This window comes from Microtus oregoni, unplaced genomic scaffold, assembly GCF_018167655.1.
Source record: "Microtus oregoni isolate MIOR12 unplaced genomic scaffold, Mior012 000005F_ref0000423, whole genome shotgun sequence".
In the NCBI taxonomy this organism is placed as follows: Eukaryota; Metazoa; Chordata; class Mammalia; order Rodentia; family Cricetidae; genus Microtus; species Microtus oregoni.
The window spans coordinates 5,687,735-5,703,236 of NW_024543064.1; the positions used below are offsets into that span (position 1 = coordinate 5,687,735).

Below are 15,502 nucleotides of genomic sequence, written 5' to 3' on the forward strand. Positions count from 1 at the left end.
TGGAGCCAGTGATCATTATTTAAAAATGAGGCCTTTTCAGGGCTGTAGTGTAAATCTATCTGGGAACTTGCCTAGCAAAGAGAGACTGAGTTCAATTCCCAGACCAAAGCTGAAGACAATAAATGCCACTTAGATGGAGGCATTGAGCTTCAGGCTCAGAGGGAAATGCAATCTCCCTACAGGAGAGCCAGGCCCCTTCCCAAGCCCAGTGTGTGTCTGCAGAAGAAGTATTCCGCCTGAGCTGCCCTAGCTGTTGCCTGAATGCAATGCGAAGCTGGGATCAGCAGGAAGTGGCGTGTGGGAGGATCTCAGAGGCTGAGCACCAGCTTCTCATGTGGGCAGACAGCAGTGACCCCCAGTCTAGGCAGGGTCCCTTCACTGTCCAGCTGGGTCTCTTCCCTTCAAGCCTGCTTTTCCTTCTCTGCTCCCCTCTCCCATCTAAGCTGTTTCCAGCCACACACATCTTCCACTCAAACACCTTTCTCCTAAATGCAGCAGCTACAAGTGGCTCTGCCGCCCTGCTGTCCCGCCTACCCCGCCTGCCCCACTTGCCCCGCCTATCTCGCCTACCCCGCCTACTCTGCCCATCCCACCTCCCCTGCATCCCCTACCTGCCCATCTGCCCCGCCTATCCCGCCTGCCCCACCTGCCCCAGCTCCCCAGTGCCAACTGTGCTGCATCCAGGTTTGGACTCAGCCTCCGGTGTGTCACCGGTGAGTCATGGTTCTTATTCATTCTGTAGCAAGATTGGCATCCTGACTTGGACCAGAAGATGCCTGCAGTCTCTCTTTGTACTTGCTCCATTGGGGCATCATCCCCATGCCACCATCTCCATCATCTTCAGGAGCTAGCCTGAGGACTCTGTCTCAAAGAAACAACAAACAAATCCTGATATGAGTGTAGATGGTATCCTAACAGTTTTTAAGATAATAATGGGCTGGAGAGACGGCTCAGTGGTTAAGGATGCTTACTGCCCTTGCAGAGAAACTTAAGGATGCTTATTGCCCTTGCAGAGAAACCCAGGCTCATTGCCAACACCCACATAGCAGCTTACACTCCTGAACCATGGGGTCCCCTGCCCTCTTCTGGACTCCACAGGCTTTAGCACACATTGTACACCTAAACACACACACAATTCTAAAAGTCTTAATAATTGCAGGTCCTGATTTGGATTTTATTATGGCCTGAGATTTTACATTTCTAACTAATTCTCAAGGTGGAACCCGTTTAAATATGAAATAAAATGTACCTTTTTATTAAAAGATTTGTTTTTATTTATGTGCATGTGTAGATGTCTCTGTGTGTATGCCATGTGTGTACAGGTGCCCACAGAGACCAGAAAGGGGTGCTGAGTCCCCAGGAGCTGGAATTATAGGAAGTTGTGAGTTGCTGTACATGGGTTCTCTACAAGAGCAACATACGCCCTTAATTTCTGAGCCATCTCTCCAGCCCTGCCTCCTGCTTTAAAAAAGAAAAGAAGGAGAGGAAGAGGAGGAGGGCTTTGCTATGTAGCCCAGGCTGGCCCCAGGCTCACCCCTTTTCTGACCTGGCCTCCTGAACACTGGGGTTGCAGGTGTGCACACCGTGCCTAGACAGGACATGTGCTCTTACAGACCCAGATCTTTCTGTGGGTCGTCTGTGGGGAAAGGCAGTGGGAAAGAAGGAAGCAAGGCCCGAGTCTATAGCACACAGGGCTCACAGGAAGAACGCCCCTGTCGCTGAGAGACAGACGGTGAGGAAGATGGCCCCGAAGCCCGGAAACAGTTTGTACTTCACTTGGCCTCATTCCCTTTCTTATACTATGATGACTGGCCAGATGGCTGACTTGCGTCACCGCTGGCAGTTTTGCATGTAGAGAAAATTATTAAAATCAGACCTATGGTGACAATAATCTAGTTTTAACACAAAATTCTTTTTTCTTCCTTCAAGACAGGGTTCTTTTGTGTAGCTTGACAGTCATTGAATTCACTCTGTAGACCAGGCTGGCCTTGAACTCCCAGAAATCCACCTGCCTCTGCCTCTGGAGTGCTGGGATTAAAGGTGTGCACCACCACTGCCTTGCTTAAGACAAGATTTTTTTAAAATATTTATTTATTTTATTTTGTTATGTATATAGTATTCTGTCTGCGTGTATGCCTGCAGGCCAGAAGAGGGCACCAGATCTCATTACAGATGGTTGTGAGCCACCATGTGGTTGCTGGGAATTGAACTCAGGACCTCTGGAAGAGCAGGCAATGCTCTGAACCACTGAGCCATCTCTCCAGCCCGAGACAAGAATTTTTTTGAATGATATTTCTTTTGTATTTACGTGTGTGTGTGTGTACTCGTGTGTGTGTGCTCGTGTGTGTGTACTCGTGTGTGTGTACTCATGTGTGTTCATGTGTGTGTACTCGTGTGTGTGTTCATGTGTGTGTACTCATGTGCGTGTGTACTCGTGTGTGTATACTCGTGTGTGTGTTCATGTGTGTGTACTCGTGTGTGTGTACTCGTGTGCGTGTGTACTCGTGTGTGTGTGCTCGTGTGCGTGTGTACTCGTGTGTGTGTACTCGTGTGTATGTGTTCATGTGTGTGTACTCGTGTGCGTGTGTGTACTCGTGTGTGTGTTCATGTGTGTGTACTCATGTGTGTGTGTACTCGTGTGTGTACTCGTGTATGTACTCGAGTGTGTGTGAGCATGTACACACACATGCATGATACAAATGTGGGGGCCAAAGGACAGCTTACAGGAGTCAGTTCTCTCATGTGGATCAGATTCAGGTTGTCAGTAGCCCAGGATGACCTCAGTAGCCCAGGCTGGCCTCCCACTCACTGTGTAGCGGAAGGTGATTCTGAACTATCCTCCTGCCTCTACCTTCTGCCAAGGGCTAGGGTTACGGTACCCTGCCACACCTGATTCTAATGCAGTACTGAAACCATGCGTGCCAGGCCCACACCCAAGCAACTGAGCTGCCTGTCTTACCCAGCCCTGCATGGAATATGTGGGTCTAATTTCCCTCCCTGAACCTCAACCCCTTGAACACAGGGGAGAGTGAATCAGGGCTAATGGCGGGACAGGAAGCTCAGGCACACCGTATCAGAAAGTGGAAGGCCCGGGGGTGCAAGGCCTGTTGGAATCAATGACTGATCAATTATTAATCTGAAGATATCTACCATCTGACACGATTAACACTGGCAAGAAGCTCTTGCAATAAGAGACGGGCTTGTACTGCCCAATCTGTTTCATTCACAAGAATTCTAGTCTGTTCAAGAATTTCAAAACTGAAGGACCGGAGAGATGGCTCAGCAGTTAAAACACTAGCTGCTCTTGCAGAGGACCCAGGTCCAAGACCCAGCATGCACACAACTCACAACTCCCTGTAACCCTAGCTCCAGGGGAATCTTCTGCCCTCTTTTGGCGTCCTTAGGTACTGCACACAGGTGCACACTGCAGGCTCCAGACTTGGCGTTAAATCATCTATCATGGCAGTAATTATTGGGCGCTTCCCAGGCCTGTGTCTGTGTCCTACAGAAGTCTGAACACATTGGAATACTTTGTTCTGTGGCTGCGAAGGGCGAGCTGGCCTCTGGATTTTTACTTCTACCTCAGTTTCCCCAATAGTGGTTTTGTGTATGCATTTCCTGTCTTCTTGAGTCTGCTTTGGAATCGTACTTTTCCTAGAACTTTAGTTGTTTTATCCTGGCAGGAATCTCGCCTTAGAAATCCTCGTGTGTGTGTGTGTGTGTGTGTGTGTGTGTGTGGTGTATCGTGCGTATTTACACGTGTGTGTACAGACGGGTTCCTGTGGGGGTTGGAGGACAACGTTGGGTGTCTTACTTCAGGAGTCACCCACTCTGATTTTCTGAGGCGAGGTCTCTCTTTGGCCTGGTGGACTCACTAAGTAGGGTATTCTGGCTGGCCAGCACGCACCGTGCATCCACTGGTCCACCTGTCTCCACCTCCCCCGTGCTGGAACAACACCAGTATATCACCACAGCCAGAGCTTCCCTAACTATGAGCTTCCTGGTTCCAGCTGAGAGCTACTGTCTAATTGAGAACAAGTTAGCCTTTGTTGGACCCTGGCCAACAGTGTGATCTCAGGACGTCCCCGACTGTCTTTTTGTCCCCAGGAGAACGGGTATGAACTAGGTGACCCCCACGACTCCATTTCATCCTGGAGTCTCCCCATTCCCAGCTAGCCCCCATTCGCTGCTGGTGTCTACTGCCCTCTTGTGGTAGAGAGGGGTTTTGTTCTTTCCAGTTCCCACCAGCCAGTGTGGCAGCATGTGTGTGTCAAATATTTAATACTTGAGTGTCACACTAAGTGACATCAGGGGGAAATGGGGGAGGAGGAGGAGAGAGAGATCCAGAGCCCCCTGGAGACTGAACACATTTAAGCAAGATCCAGGAGATCGCTCAACAACCTGACACCTGTTTGTTTGCTGATGAAACCAGGTTTAGAGCCCAGCAAAGAACTACACACATGTCGTCTCCCACCGGAGAGGCTCTGTCCATGAGGACAAGACAGATATGGTGCTTGTGACTGCACATTGGACTTTTCTGGTTCTGTGATTCTTAAAACCTCAATCCCAGAGCGACTGTCTTCTGATATCGGAATATACACATTACCACTTTTCTTGCTGTTCACATTTCACGGTTCTGTATTTCTTTTAATATTTTTTCCTTCTTTTCTGGTTTTATTTACTTATGCAAAAGCTCACCCAGTGCAAGCAGGTGCCTGTAGAAGTCGGAAGAGAGTGTCAGATCTCCTGGAGCTGGAGTTACAGACTGAGATGAGCCACCAGACGTGGGTACTGGGAACTGAACGCGGCTCCTTTTCAGGATCAGGATGCGGTCCCAGCCACAGAGCCATCTCTCCAGCCACTCGGATGGTGGTTCTAGTGAAAATAGTTCTGAATTATTATCATCATCGTTGTTATTATTTGTATGGTGTTTTGACTGCTCGGGTGCGTATGCACTACATTCATGCAGTTCCCAGGGAGGCCAGAAGATGGCATCAGATCCCCTGGAACTAGAACTAAGAGACAGTTAAGAGCCATCATATAGATGCTGGGACTTGGGTCCTGAGCAAGAGCAGAAAGCGCTCTTAATGGCTGAGCTGTCTCTCCAGTCTCTACTGCAAACTTTTATTATGTTGGGTTTCTAAAAATCTTTTTTTTTTAGGGCGAGAGTGTGAATGCAGCCCCCGCTACCACAGACTGTGCAGTTAAGTTTCCCACATGTGGGGAAATCACAGGGGTCAGCACATCAAAGGGCAAATGACAAGCTTCATGCTGGGAAACCACCTTGTGATCATGGTGTCCCCTGCCAGGCAAGTGTTCTGCTGGGTTTTGGTTTTATTTTATTTTTGTTTTTTGTTTTTGTTTTTCGAAACAGGGTTTCTCCGTGTAGCTTTGGAGCCTGTCCTGGAACTAGCTGTTGTAGACCAAGCTGGCTTCGAACTCACAGAGATCCGCCGGCCTCTGCCTCCGAAGGCGTGCGCCACCACCGCCTGGCTTGTGCTAGCTTTTAACAACTGTGTCTAACTTGCACAGTAAAGGACACACGCGGGTGGTTTGTTTTCAGATCTTTTAATTTCAGAGTGATTCCGATTACCGCTGCTTGTCGCTGATTCTTTTTTTTTTTTTTTTTTTTTTTTTTTTTTTTGGTTTTTTGAGACAGGGTTTCTCTGTGGCTTTGGAGCCTGTCCTGGAACTAGCTCTGTAGACCAGGCTGGTCTCGAACTCACAGAGATCCGCCTGCCTCTGCCTCCCGAGTGCTGGGATTAAAGGCGTGCGCCACCATCGCCCGGCTTTGTCGCTGATTCTTAAACGTGTCTGTCATGCAGCGTTATCAAAGCACAGAAAAAGAGTTTGGAGAAAAATCTACCGGGCTGAGAGTGCAGCGCAACAGCCTGGTGCAGAGCTCAAACTCTACTCTAGATGTCGCTGTGGAGGCGTTTTTCCGATGCGTGTTGCGGAACGGGGGAGCTCACTGGGCCCCGCGTCTCCTTGAGAACCTAAATGCAGTTAGTGGTCGCTGGGGGAGGAAAGCCCTTTTCCTCGGTGGTGTAGCTGCGCCTTTAAACATACCTAATGGAGCCCGTCGAGTAATGCGTGGCGCATACACAAGGACACAGAAGAAAGTAGGGGGGCTAGTTGGGACAGGAAGGGGATTCGAGGGAGGGGAAGGAGGAAAAGAGGAAAGGGATGTGTGAACTTGTCAGAAAAACATTACATACATATAGATGGTGTAATGAGCCCATTATTAGGAATAATTAATATATCCTAATAAAACATGAAAATAAAGTCGTAGGGGGAGTAGAGCAGGGAAGAGTGGGTCTCCTCCGGTTGATCAAAGGTCTCAAGAGAGTCTCCGGGGAGGGGGGACTTCTACCAGCCGTCCTGCAGACCAGATGCTGGGACACAAGCTCTTCCCAGGGACACCCATCTTTCTCCTGTTTTTGAGGACAGGGAGCACAAGTATTGCGGGGTGTAGTTCTCTAGCCCCTCCAGGAGGCCGGCAATCAACAGTGAAGTGAGCTCCTTTTCAGGAGCTTCCTGATGCGAGGGGAGGGTGGCGTCCTTGTCCGGCCTACTGGAACACAGGGTGGCCAGTCAGCCGTGACGTCTGAGTTCAGTTCTTATCAAGATAGCCCGAAGTTCCGCCAGGCCAGGTAGATTTCCGGTGAATTGTGATAAGACCTCTATTTACACAGCGGGAGCTGCCTCAGCTCCGGTGGAATTCAGAGAAGCAAATCTGGCACCTGGGTCTTAATCTGCCAGGGAACTTCCTGTTTTCTTAAATTTCGAAGAAGCATATCACAGGTTGAATTAGTCACACACAGATAGGAGGCGGCCACACCAACTTTCTGAACAGTCCCCAAGTATCTATCTGCCTGAAGCTGGTACCTGCCCCTTCCTCAGACTCGGGGCTTAGTGGCAAGTGTCTATTTGATGACATTTCACCAGCCGTAGGATTTCCTCCGTGGCTTGCTTACCACTCCCACGAAGGAGGCAAGCGAACGTAGAAACTCTTCAAATTTCCCCACCTTAAACACAGCCTGGACAGAAATACTAAAGTAATATCAACACCAGGAACCAAACGCAACGCCAAGCCAGTATCAACCCAGCACCAAAACCCTGGCTCCAATGCTCATGCCAAACCACACCAACACCCTAAACCCAATGCCAGCCAATACCGACCCACTGCCGACGTAGCGACCCTAGATCAATATCAATGCCAGTACCGAAAAGGGCCATAGCTCAGTAGGCTGATTGCCTACATGCACGATGCCCCAGGTTCCACCCTCAGCTCTGCAAAGGAGCATACCCTGAACCCCAGCACGTTTGAGAAGAGGGAGAAGGATCAGTAGTTTCTCATCCTCAGGTACAGTGAGAGTTCAAACCCAGCCTGCGCCATGTTAGACCCTGTCTGGAACAAAAGGAGGGGAAGCTGGAGAGATGGCTCTGGGGTTAAGGACACAGGCTGCTCTTCCAGAGGGCAGAAGTTTAGCTCCCAGCACCCACATAAGACTGGGTGGCTCATATCCACCTGTAACTCCTCTCCAGGGACCTGACATCCTCTTCTGGCCTACTCAGACCCTACACACACACACACACACAGAGAGAGAGAGAGAGAGAGAGAGAGAGAGAGAGAGAGAGAGTTTAAAAGTTTAGGGGGGGATAACTTATTTTAAAAAATAAATAAATAAGAGGCAGCACCCTTGGCAGAAGCTGCTTTAGCTCTGTCCAAGCGACCACCAGCCTATCCATCCTCGAGAGAGAAGCAGTCATCTTATTGGAAATGACTTGTATAAATTATGCTAAAAACATTATAGCCGAGATACTTTCAAATTCTAGACGTTTAACCTCTTAACTGTCTCCCAATCTGAGTGATCTGTGTGGACTTTGTGGGGCAGTTCCAAGTCTCAGGCTGGCTCTGTCATTTTTTTCATCCATAGCCTTGTCGGAGGATTTCCCAGAATGCTCCAGGAGGAGACAAATCTTTAGAAAAACACATCCAACACCTTAATCAACTGCTTCACTGGGTCGATACAATTCAAACCTCCTGGGTCCTTGCAGCCACGTGCCTTTCTTTGTTCAGAATTCCAGAATATACTATAAGAGATGGCAGCGGGCAGTCTTCTATTAACTCAGAGCTTAATTCAGGAGCTGTACCTCCTTCCCCCGGTAGTGTGTCTTACAGTGCCATTGACGCTGACCGGTGACGCACACGAACAATCCCAGCACACAGGAGGCCACAATGGAGGATCAGTCATATTGATATAAACAAGAACAGCAGCGATCAGCTGGGAAGGAAGCTGGCGTGTGATTCTTAATTCCCTTCAGGAGTGAGGTTTGTTGTGATCAAAGGGGCTCAGACCATGACGGGGGCTCAAGCTGGAAAAGAGCACCAGAGAGAAGCAACACTGTGGAGAAGCAGCACAGTGGATCTAGAGAGGAGGGGAGTCTCCTTCAGGCCTGGAGAGAAGCGTCATTTAAAGTGGGAAGGAGGGGGCTGGGGAGATGGTCAGCTGTCAAGAACACTTATTGCTTCTACAGAGGACCTGGGTTCAGTTCCCAGCACCCATGATTGCTCACAACCATCCATAACTCTAGTTTCAGGAGGCTCTCATACCCTCTGTGGCCGTTTCAGGAGGCTCTCATACCCTCTCTGGCCCTTGCAGGCACTAGGCACACACGTGGTGGGCATACATAATGCCCCCAGACAAACACTCACATGGTTGTGGGACACGGAGAGTCACTCGAGAATGTAACTTTAGGCTTTCTGGCAGCAGGGAGGAACATTTCTGTGACCTGAACCTCAAACTGTCTTTCAGAAGCATATTTACTTATTGATACACAAGAGGTTGTGTTTGGGGTACAGCAGGTTCCTCGTAACAAAGCCCCTTTGATCTCTCCTCTGCGTTCTCTGAAGGAAACCATCACAGCCTGCATCCATTTGTGGCTCCCAGTAAGACAAGTTACTCCAAGTGACCAAAGGCTTACAGCAAGACAGCTCCCTGATTCAGGCTGTGGGATTTGACCCGCATTCTAGAGTCTCCAGTTCAGGGCCAGCCTGAGCTGCACATCAAGACCCATCTGAAAAGCGAAAAAAAGGAAACCAAAAATCAAGTCTCCTCTACCTAGCAGCAGCTCTAAAATGGTTGAAGTGTAAGGGATCTTCGTGTCTGTGTCCCCTCCAGGGACAAGGAGGCCGCTCCTCACACAAAGGGCTTTAGGGTAATGAGGTAGATAAAGTGAGGACCAGGAGAGGCGCCCAGGAGGGGAAAATGGGTCCTCTACCAGGGCAGTCCCAGGGAGCCACCTTGCACACACTGGAAAAGAGCTAGGCTATGTCAAGCTGGCAGGGGCATCGCCTTAGTCTGTTTGGACAATTACTGCGGTGTCCACTAGGGTTCTGCCAACTTGACATAGGCTGTCGCCATCCGGGAAGAAGACCTCAACTGAGAAAATGTCTGCATCAGATTAGCCTGTGGGTGGGTCTATGGGGTGCTTTATTGACTGATGATTGATGGGGGAGGGGAGGCGGTGCCACCCTGGGACAGGTGGTCCTGGGTTATACAAGAAAGCAGGCTAACTGAGCCATGGGGAGCAAACCAGTCAGCAGCACTCCTGTGTGGCTCCTGCCTCTGCTCCTGCTTGAGTTCCTCCTGCCTGGGCTTGATGGTGAACGATAAAACCCCAACTTCTCCTAAGAAGTCTTTGGTTGATGTGAGATTCCCCTCTGTATGCTGTGATTACCATTAATGAATAAAGAAAGCTGGCTTGAGCCTGTAGCAGGGCAGAACAGAGGTAGGCAGGGAAAACTAAACTGAATGCTGGGAGAAAGTGGGCGGAGCCAGTGAGAAGCCATGTAGCCCCTCTGGAGACAGACAGACACTGGGGATGGAACTTTACCCAGTAAGCCACAGCCACTAGCAATACACAGATTAATGGAGTTGGGTTAAATTAAGATGTAAGAGTTAGCCAGAAATGCGCTTAAGCTATTGGCCAGACAGTATTGCAAATAGTGTAGTTTCTATGTGGTTATTTTGGGTCTGAGCACCTGGGAAAAAACTATTGTCCTCCTACAACATTTGGTGTTACCACAGCAACAGGAACCAAATGAAGACAACTGATACCAGGTTTCAGGGTGTCGTGGCGATAGACCTGACAACATTGTCTTGGGAGGATTTTGGAAGTGTATAGAGCTATGGGTTGAAAAAGCCATTGAGCGCTCAGCACTGTTTTGTGGTCTCTTGGAAGGTAAGAGGGTTGAGAGAATGAGGTGAAGGCGGCCTGGCTTGTGAGGTTTCAGAGGCAAGCAAAGGCTCCACCAGGGCCATTTGTGTGCTCGATTGGAATTTAGAATCTGTGGTTTCTGGTCCGCTGCAGCGGGGGCATCAGCTGGGATTAGTAAGAGGCCAGCATCACTGAGGTGACCTCTCCGAGGAGTTTCCTCAGGGTCAGCACAGAAGCTGTGCCTCAGAGAGGCAGAGCTGGAGATATGGGTTAGTCAACTAAATTGTGTGTAGTACTAGCATGCAAAGAGTCGGAGTCTAATTCCCCCGCCCTACAGAACAATACGGGCACAACTTCATACCTGAAATCCTAATACTAGGAAGGTAGAGACAATGGGGTCCTCAAGGCTTGCTGGCCAGCCGGACTAGCCAGTCAGTGAGCTCCAGGTACAGGGAGAGACCCTGTCTCAAAAACAAGGCGCAGTGCTATCGAGGAATACAGCTGGCCATGAGTTGGCCTCCACATGTGCTCACTTGTACACGTACTCACCCGCCATGCACAACACTCTTTTTTAGCCTTTGTTTTTCTTTAAAGATGATCTCAGGCTTCATGGTAGCCTTTCTTGTAAAGGCACCGATAATGCTCACTGTTCTACTAACCCCAACACGTGCAGAACGCACGGGGCCTCGCTGGCCATGGTCTGTGGTGCCTCCTACCCACAACGGAAACATGTGCTTGGCACAGTGAAGACACCCACTTGAGTAGCTAGGCATCCCTGAGACCTAAAGTTTCCATCAGAGAGCATCTTCCGCTAAGAACAAAATCAAAATCTGTTTCCGAAATAACGGGGGCTGTTTTTAAGAACCCGAAAGCTTAAATGATTTCATTTATTCAGGTCATTGAAATGTATATTTATTCTATTAAAGCGAATTATTGGGTTGCCTAAACTACCTTCCAGGTGGAACCATTTCCCCCCATCTCCATTTTCCTTTGCTGTTATCTGCCCAGGGGACAGTGACGCACATCCCAAGTTCCTGTGTTTTCCACTTGCTCATATGCGACACCAAAATATACTATGACAAGGGCGTCACACAGTCTAGAAAGTGAACACCGTCTGCTGTGGGCTGAATCTGGAACGTTCCATACAGGCACATGTTCTGAGCACTTGGTTCACAGCTGGCAGTGCTGTTTCCGTAGATTATGGAGCTTTGGGATGTGGGACATAGCTAGGAGATGCAGGCCATTCAGGAAGGGCCTGTGGAGGTTAGACCAGCCTCCGGTGCTAGCCATCAACAGGTAAGGAGCCATATAGCATGCTCCTGCCGTGACCAAAGATGGATCGCTTGTGCTGCCAGGCCTTCCCTACCACAGGTGAATCCAGCAAAGCTTCTCTCCCCTCGGCAGCTCTGAGGGGCTCTGTCTCTGGGATGGGAAGGCAGCTAACACAGCCCCCATTCGAAAGCACAGGCTGTGTGTTTTCTGTGTTCCTAGTCAGGAACAAATGAGAGTCGAACTCAGTTACCCGGATGCCCCACACTGGAGAGGTCACATGTGGACAGTGGCACACACAGACCAAGGCACCAAGTGCCCAAAGGCATGAGGTGTCCCTTTAGAATTGACAGGGTTTCCAGGCAGGTGATTTATCTGTTGTCCCAGCTACTCAGAAAGCTAAGGCAAGAAGATCCTTGATCCTGGCAGTTCCAGCCTGGTAAAAAACTGACAATCTGTGTAACAAAACAATGAAATTTGTTAAGAAAAAAAAGAACTGCCGGGCAGTGGTGGCACACACCTTTAATTCCAGTACTCGGGAGGCAGAGGCAGATAGATCTCTGTGAGTTTGAGGCCAGCCAGGGCTGCATGGATATATAGCCTATCTCAATCAAATAAACGAACAAACAGAAATGGAGGCACACATTTGGTAATTCCAGCCCATGGGAAACTGAGGCAGGATGACCAAGATATCAACATCCTACTTTACTACTTACCAAGTTTAAGGCTAGCCTGGGCTATGTGGTCTCCTATTTCCTAAATGCCCCTCCCCCTAAAAAGAGAAAAAGAAGACAAAGATGAAGGAGAAAAAATTCTCTGCACAAACCGAGAATGGGAGGGGAGTGTCCTAGCTTGCTCAAGGAACATTCCCTTGTCTCTGTCAGAGCAGAAAAGACTGTCCTACTGAAACAAGTCCTAGCACTTCCGTCAAGAGTGAGGAATAATGGACTAGAAAAAGGAAGAAACCACCGTCATTGTAGACAAATTGGCTGCCAACAAGGAAAAGAATGTTTCTCCTATCAGAAGTGATAAGAAAGGCTGTCGGAGAGGTTGCTGGGCACAACCTCTGCCTCCAACAACAAAACACACCATTCAAGAGCAACAGCAAAGCAAAAGCCTTAGAAATTTTTCTAAATTTCCAGAATTCTAAAGGGGGGTGGAGACGTCTCGGTGGTTAAGTTCATACAGATCCTACAGAGCATCTGGATCCGGGTGAATCACAACCACCTGTAACTCCACCCCAGGCGATCTGATGGCCCCTTCAGGCCTCTGAGAGCAACTGCACCCACAGGCACATACCTGCACACAGACACGGACACATACATTTTACACATAGTAAAACAACACAATAAATCTTCATCCTAACAAAACTGAGATCCATAAGTGGAGGACCCTGCTCTCCCTAAGAGCATTTGACAGTGCGGTAAGCAAGTTCCAGAATGTTGGTGTCGCCTACAAAGTGCTTTTTCTTGAAGTAACTTGAACTGTGTGAAACAAACCACTCAGCCATTGAGCTGGGCTGTCAGTTCCCTTCTGCCTGGCTGCCTCTAACGGGAAACCACCAGTCAAGAAAACATTTGGCCGACAACCAGACTGCCTCTAAGACAGCCCAGGTGTTCAAATCCTCCCCTCCCACTCTGAGGAACCCTTACCCCAGCTGTAAGGACCCCTGCAGCTGAGTTCAGGCTCACTCTCCAGGTGTGGCTGCCCCACAGGCCCTGCGTTGGCCTTGGAAGACTGGAAGACACATCCTAAGATTAGCTTCTGTAAACAGGAGGCCCAGCTTTCCCCACAGCTATTTCCCAGCTATTTCATGCACGCAGACCTGAGGGAGCACTGTCAACCCTGAAGGTTCTACAGAGCTAGTGACTGGTGCAACAGGAGGTCTGTGATTGGTCTTTGTGTAAAGCCTCTGATTGGTGGAAGGGAAAGCTGTGCAAGTTCCAGGGCGACAGACTCCAAAGCTACAGAGAAACCCTGCCTCGGAAAACACAACAAAACAAAACAAGAGGAGGAGGAGGAAGAGGAAGGAGAAGGAAAAGAAAAGGAAGAAGGAGGAGGAGGAGGAAGGGCAGAAAAGATGGCTAAAGGGGGCTGGAGAGATGGCTCAGTGGTTAAGAGCACTGGCTGCTCTTCCAGAGGTCCAGAGTTCAATTCCCAGCAACCACATGGTGGCTCACAACCATCTGTAATGAGATCTGGTGTCCTCTTCTGGCATGTGGGCATACATGGAGGCAGAATGTTGTATACATAATAAATAAATAAAATCTTTAAAAAAAAAAAGATGGCTCAAGGTTAAGAACACTGGCTGCTCTTGCATAAGACAGGGGTTCTGTACCCAGCATCCTTCTGGGGCAGCTCACAACCTCCTGTAGCTCTAGTTCCCAGGGGATTCAGCCTCCTCTTCTGGTCTTTGTGGGCACTGACATGCATGTGATGCACATAACACAGGCATATATGTAAATAAAAAATAAATATATCTTTTTATTTAATTTAATTTTTTTGAGACAAAGTCTCTCCGTGTAGCCTGGAATAAAGGCGGCACTAGCATTCCCAGCTAAATCTTCCTTCTCAAAGGGATCAAACAGTATATGACTATGTGACAGGACACTCATCTGTCAAGAAAGAAATGCCATCTGCACCACCAAACCGACAAAATCAGGGGCTCTAATAGAAGCTAAGGGCAGGGAGGATGCCAGTCACTAAAGCAGCTGGATGGTGGCAAGAAGGCAGCTGCATGAATGAGACCCGCGCTCAGAAAAGCATGTGCCACTATGCTCACCTAGTTATACTTTTTGCCTGGCTCAGTTACGTGTGCAGCTGCAAAGCTTAGCACCTAACGAACCAGTCATACATGTTCTGAAGTGACAAGTCACCCTTTGCCATAGATGTCCAACATTTTAAGTAGAAGCTGCTCCCTCACCCAGGTCCCAGAGACAGCTCACAGAGGACACAGACATTGTTTATGGTGTTGTCAAGACAGAACAGTCTGAGCAGACATAGAAAGACCCTTCATGCTGAGTGGATCAGGAAGCAGAGAAAGCGGGCTGGGACAAGGGTATGTAGAACTCTCAAGGGGCTGCTCTAAGTCTCCCATCATCCAGGCTCACCTCCTAAAGATTCTGCAGCCACCAGCTGGGAGCCAAGCATTCAAAGCATGACCTCATAGCAGACACAGAGCCACAGCTGGAATGGGCCTGCAATCACAGTAAGAGAAGAGTCTGGGGGACGAGGGAGATGCTTGGCCACCTAAGTGCTTGCTGTCCGAGCACAAGGACCTGAGTTCAGTTCTCAGAACACATGTGAAAAAGTCAAGTATGGTCACACTTGCTTGTAATTCCAGCCCTGGGAGAACCCTGGGGCTCCTGAGCCAGCAGGCCAAGTCCTAGCTCAGTAAGAGATCTAAGGAACAGAATCTTGAGGTTGACCTCCGGCTTACACCACTACACACATTCCAAAGGAAATCTACCTCCACCTTGCTGGACTCCACTGGGATCTGTGGGGGTCATTTGTTATTACTGCATAACCTGGCCCATCCTGACTGATCAAGGCGAGAGAGAGGAGGCTCAAATTTTGCAAGATCCCCAATGTTTATATATTTAGGTGGCTTTTAAAAATTGAAAGACTAGTGTGGCTAACACAGATAAGAATAATGGGCTAATATAAGTTGTAAGAGTTAATAAGAAGCCTGAGCTAATGGGCCAATCAGTTTATAGTTTTAAAAAAATTGAAAGGCTAGCTGGGTACACTCATGCAGTTTTAGTCCCAGCACTCAGGAGGCAGAGGCAGGTGGATTTCTATGAGCTCCAGGCTAGCCTGATCTACATAGTGAGTTCCAATCTAGCCAGGGCTACACAGTGAGATCTGGTCTCAAAAATAAATAAGATTGAAAACCATTTTTAGCTCTTGAGCTGAACAGGAGCCATAGAAAAGAAGCAGCAGCCATGTTTGAGCATGGCAATGTGTGTGTGTAGGGGGCATTGGGAGGCCTCGCTCCAGTGAGGTCACA

At 48.9% G+C, this 15,502-nt stretch overlaps 1 non-coding gene across 1 annotated transcript; it reads right to left on the reverse strand.

Moving 5' to 3' along the window:
- Nucleotides 1-5,159: 5,159 nt before the first annotated feature.
- LOC121448972 lies at nucleotides 5,160-5,317 on the reverse strand. The gene has a single exon (XR_005974439.1). It is a non-coding gene; the product is annotated as a U1 spliceosomal RNA (small nuclear RNA).
- Nucleotides 5,318-15,502: the final 10,185 nt, after the last annotated feature.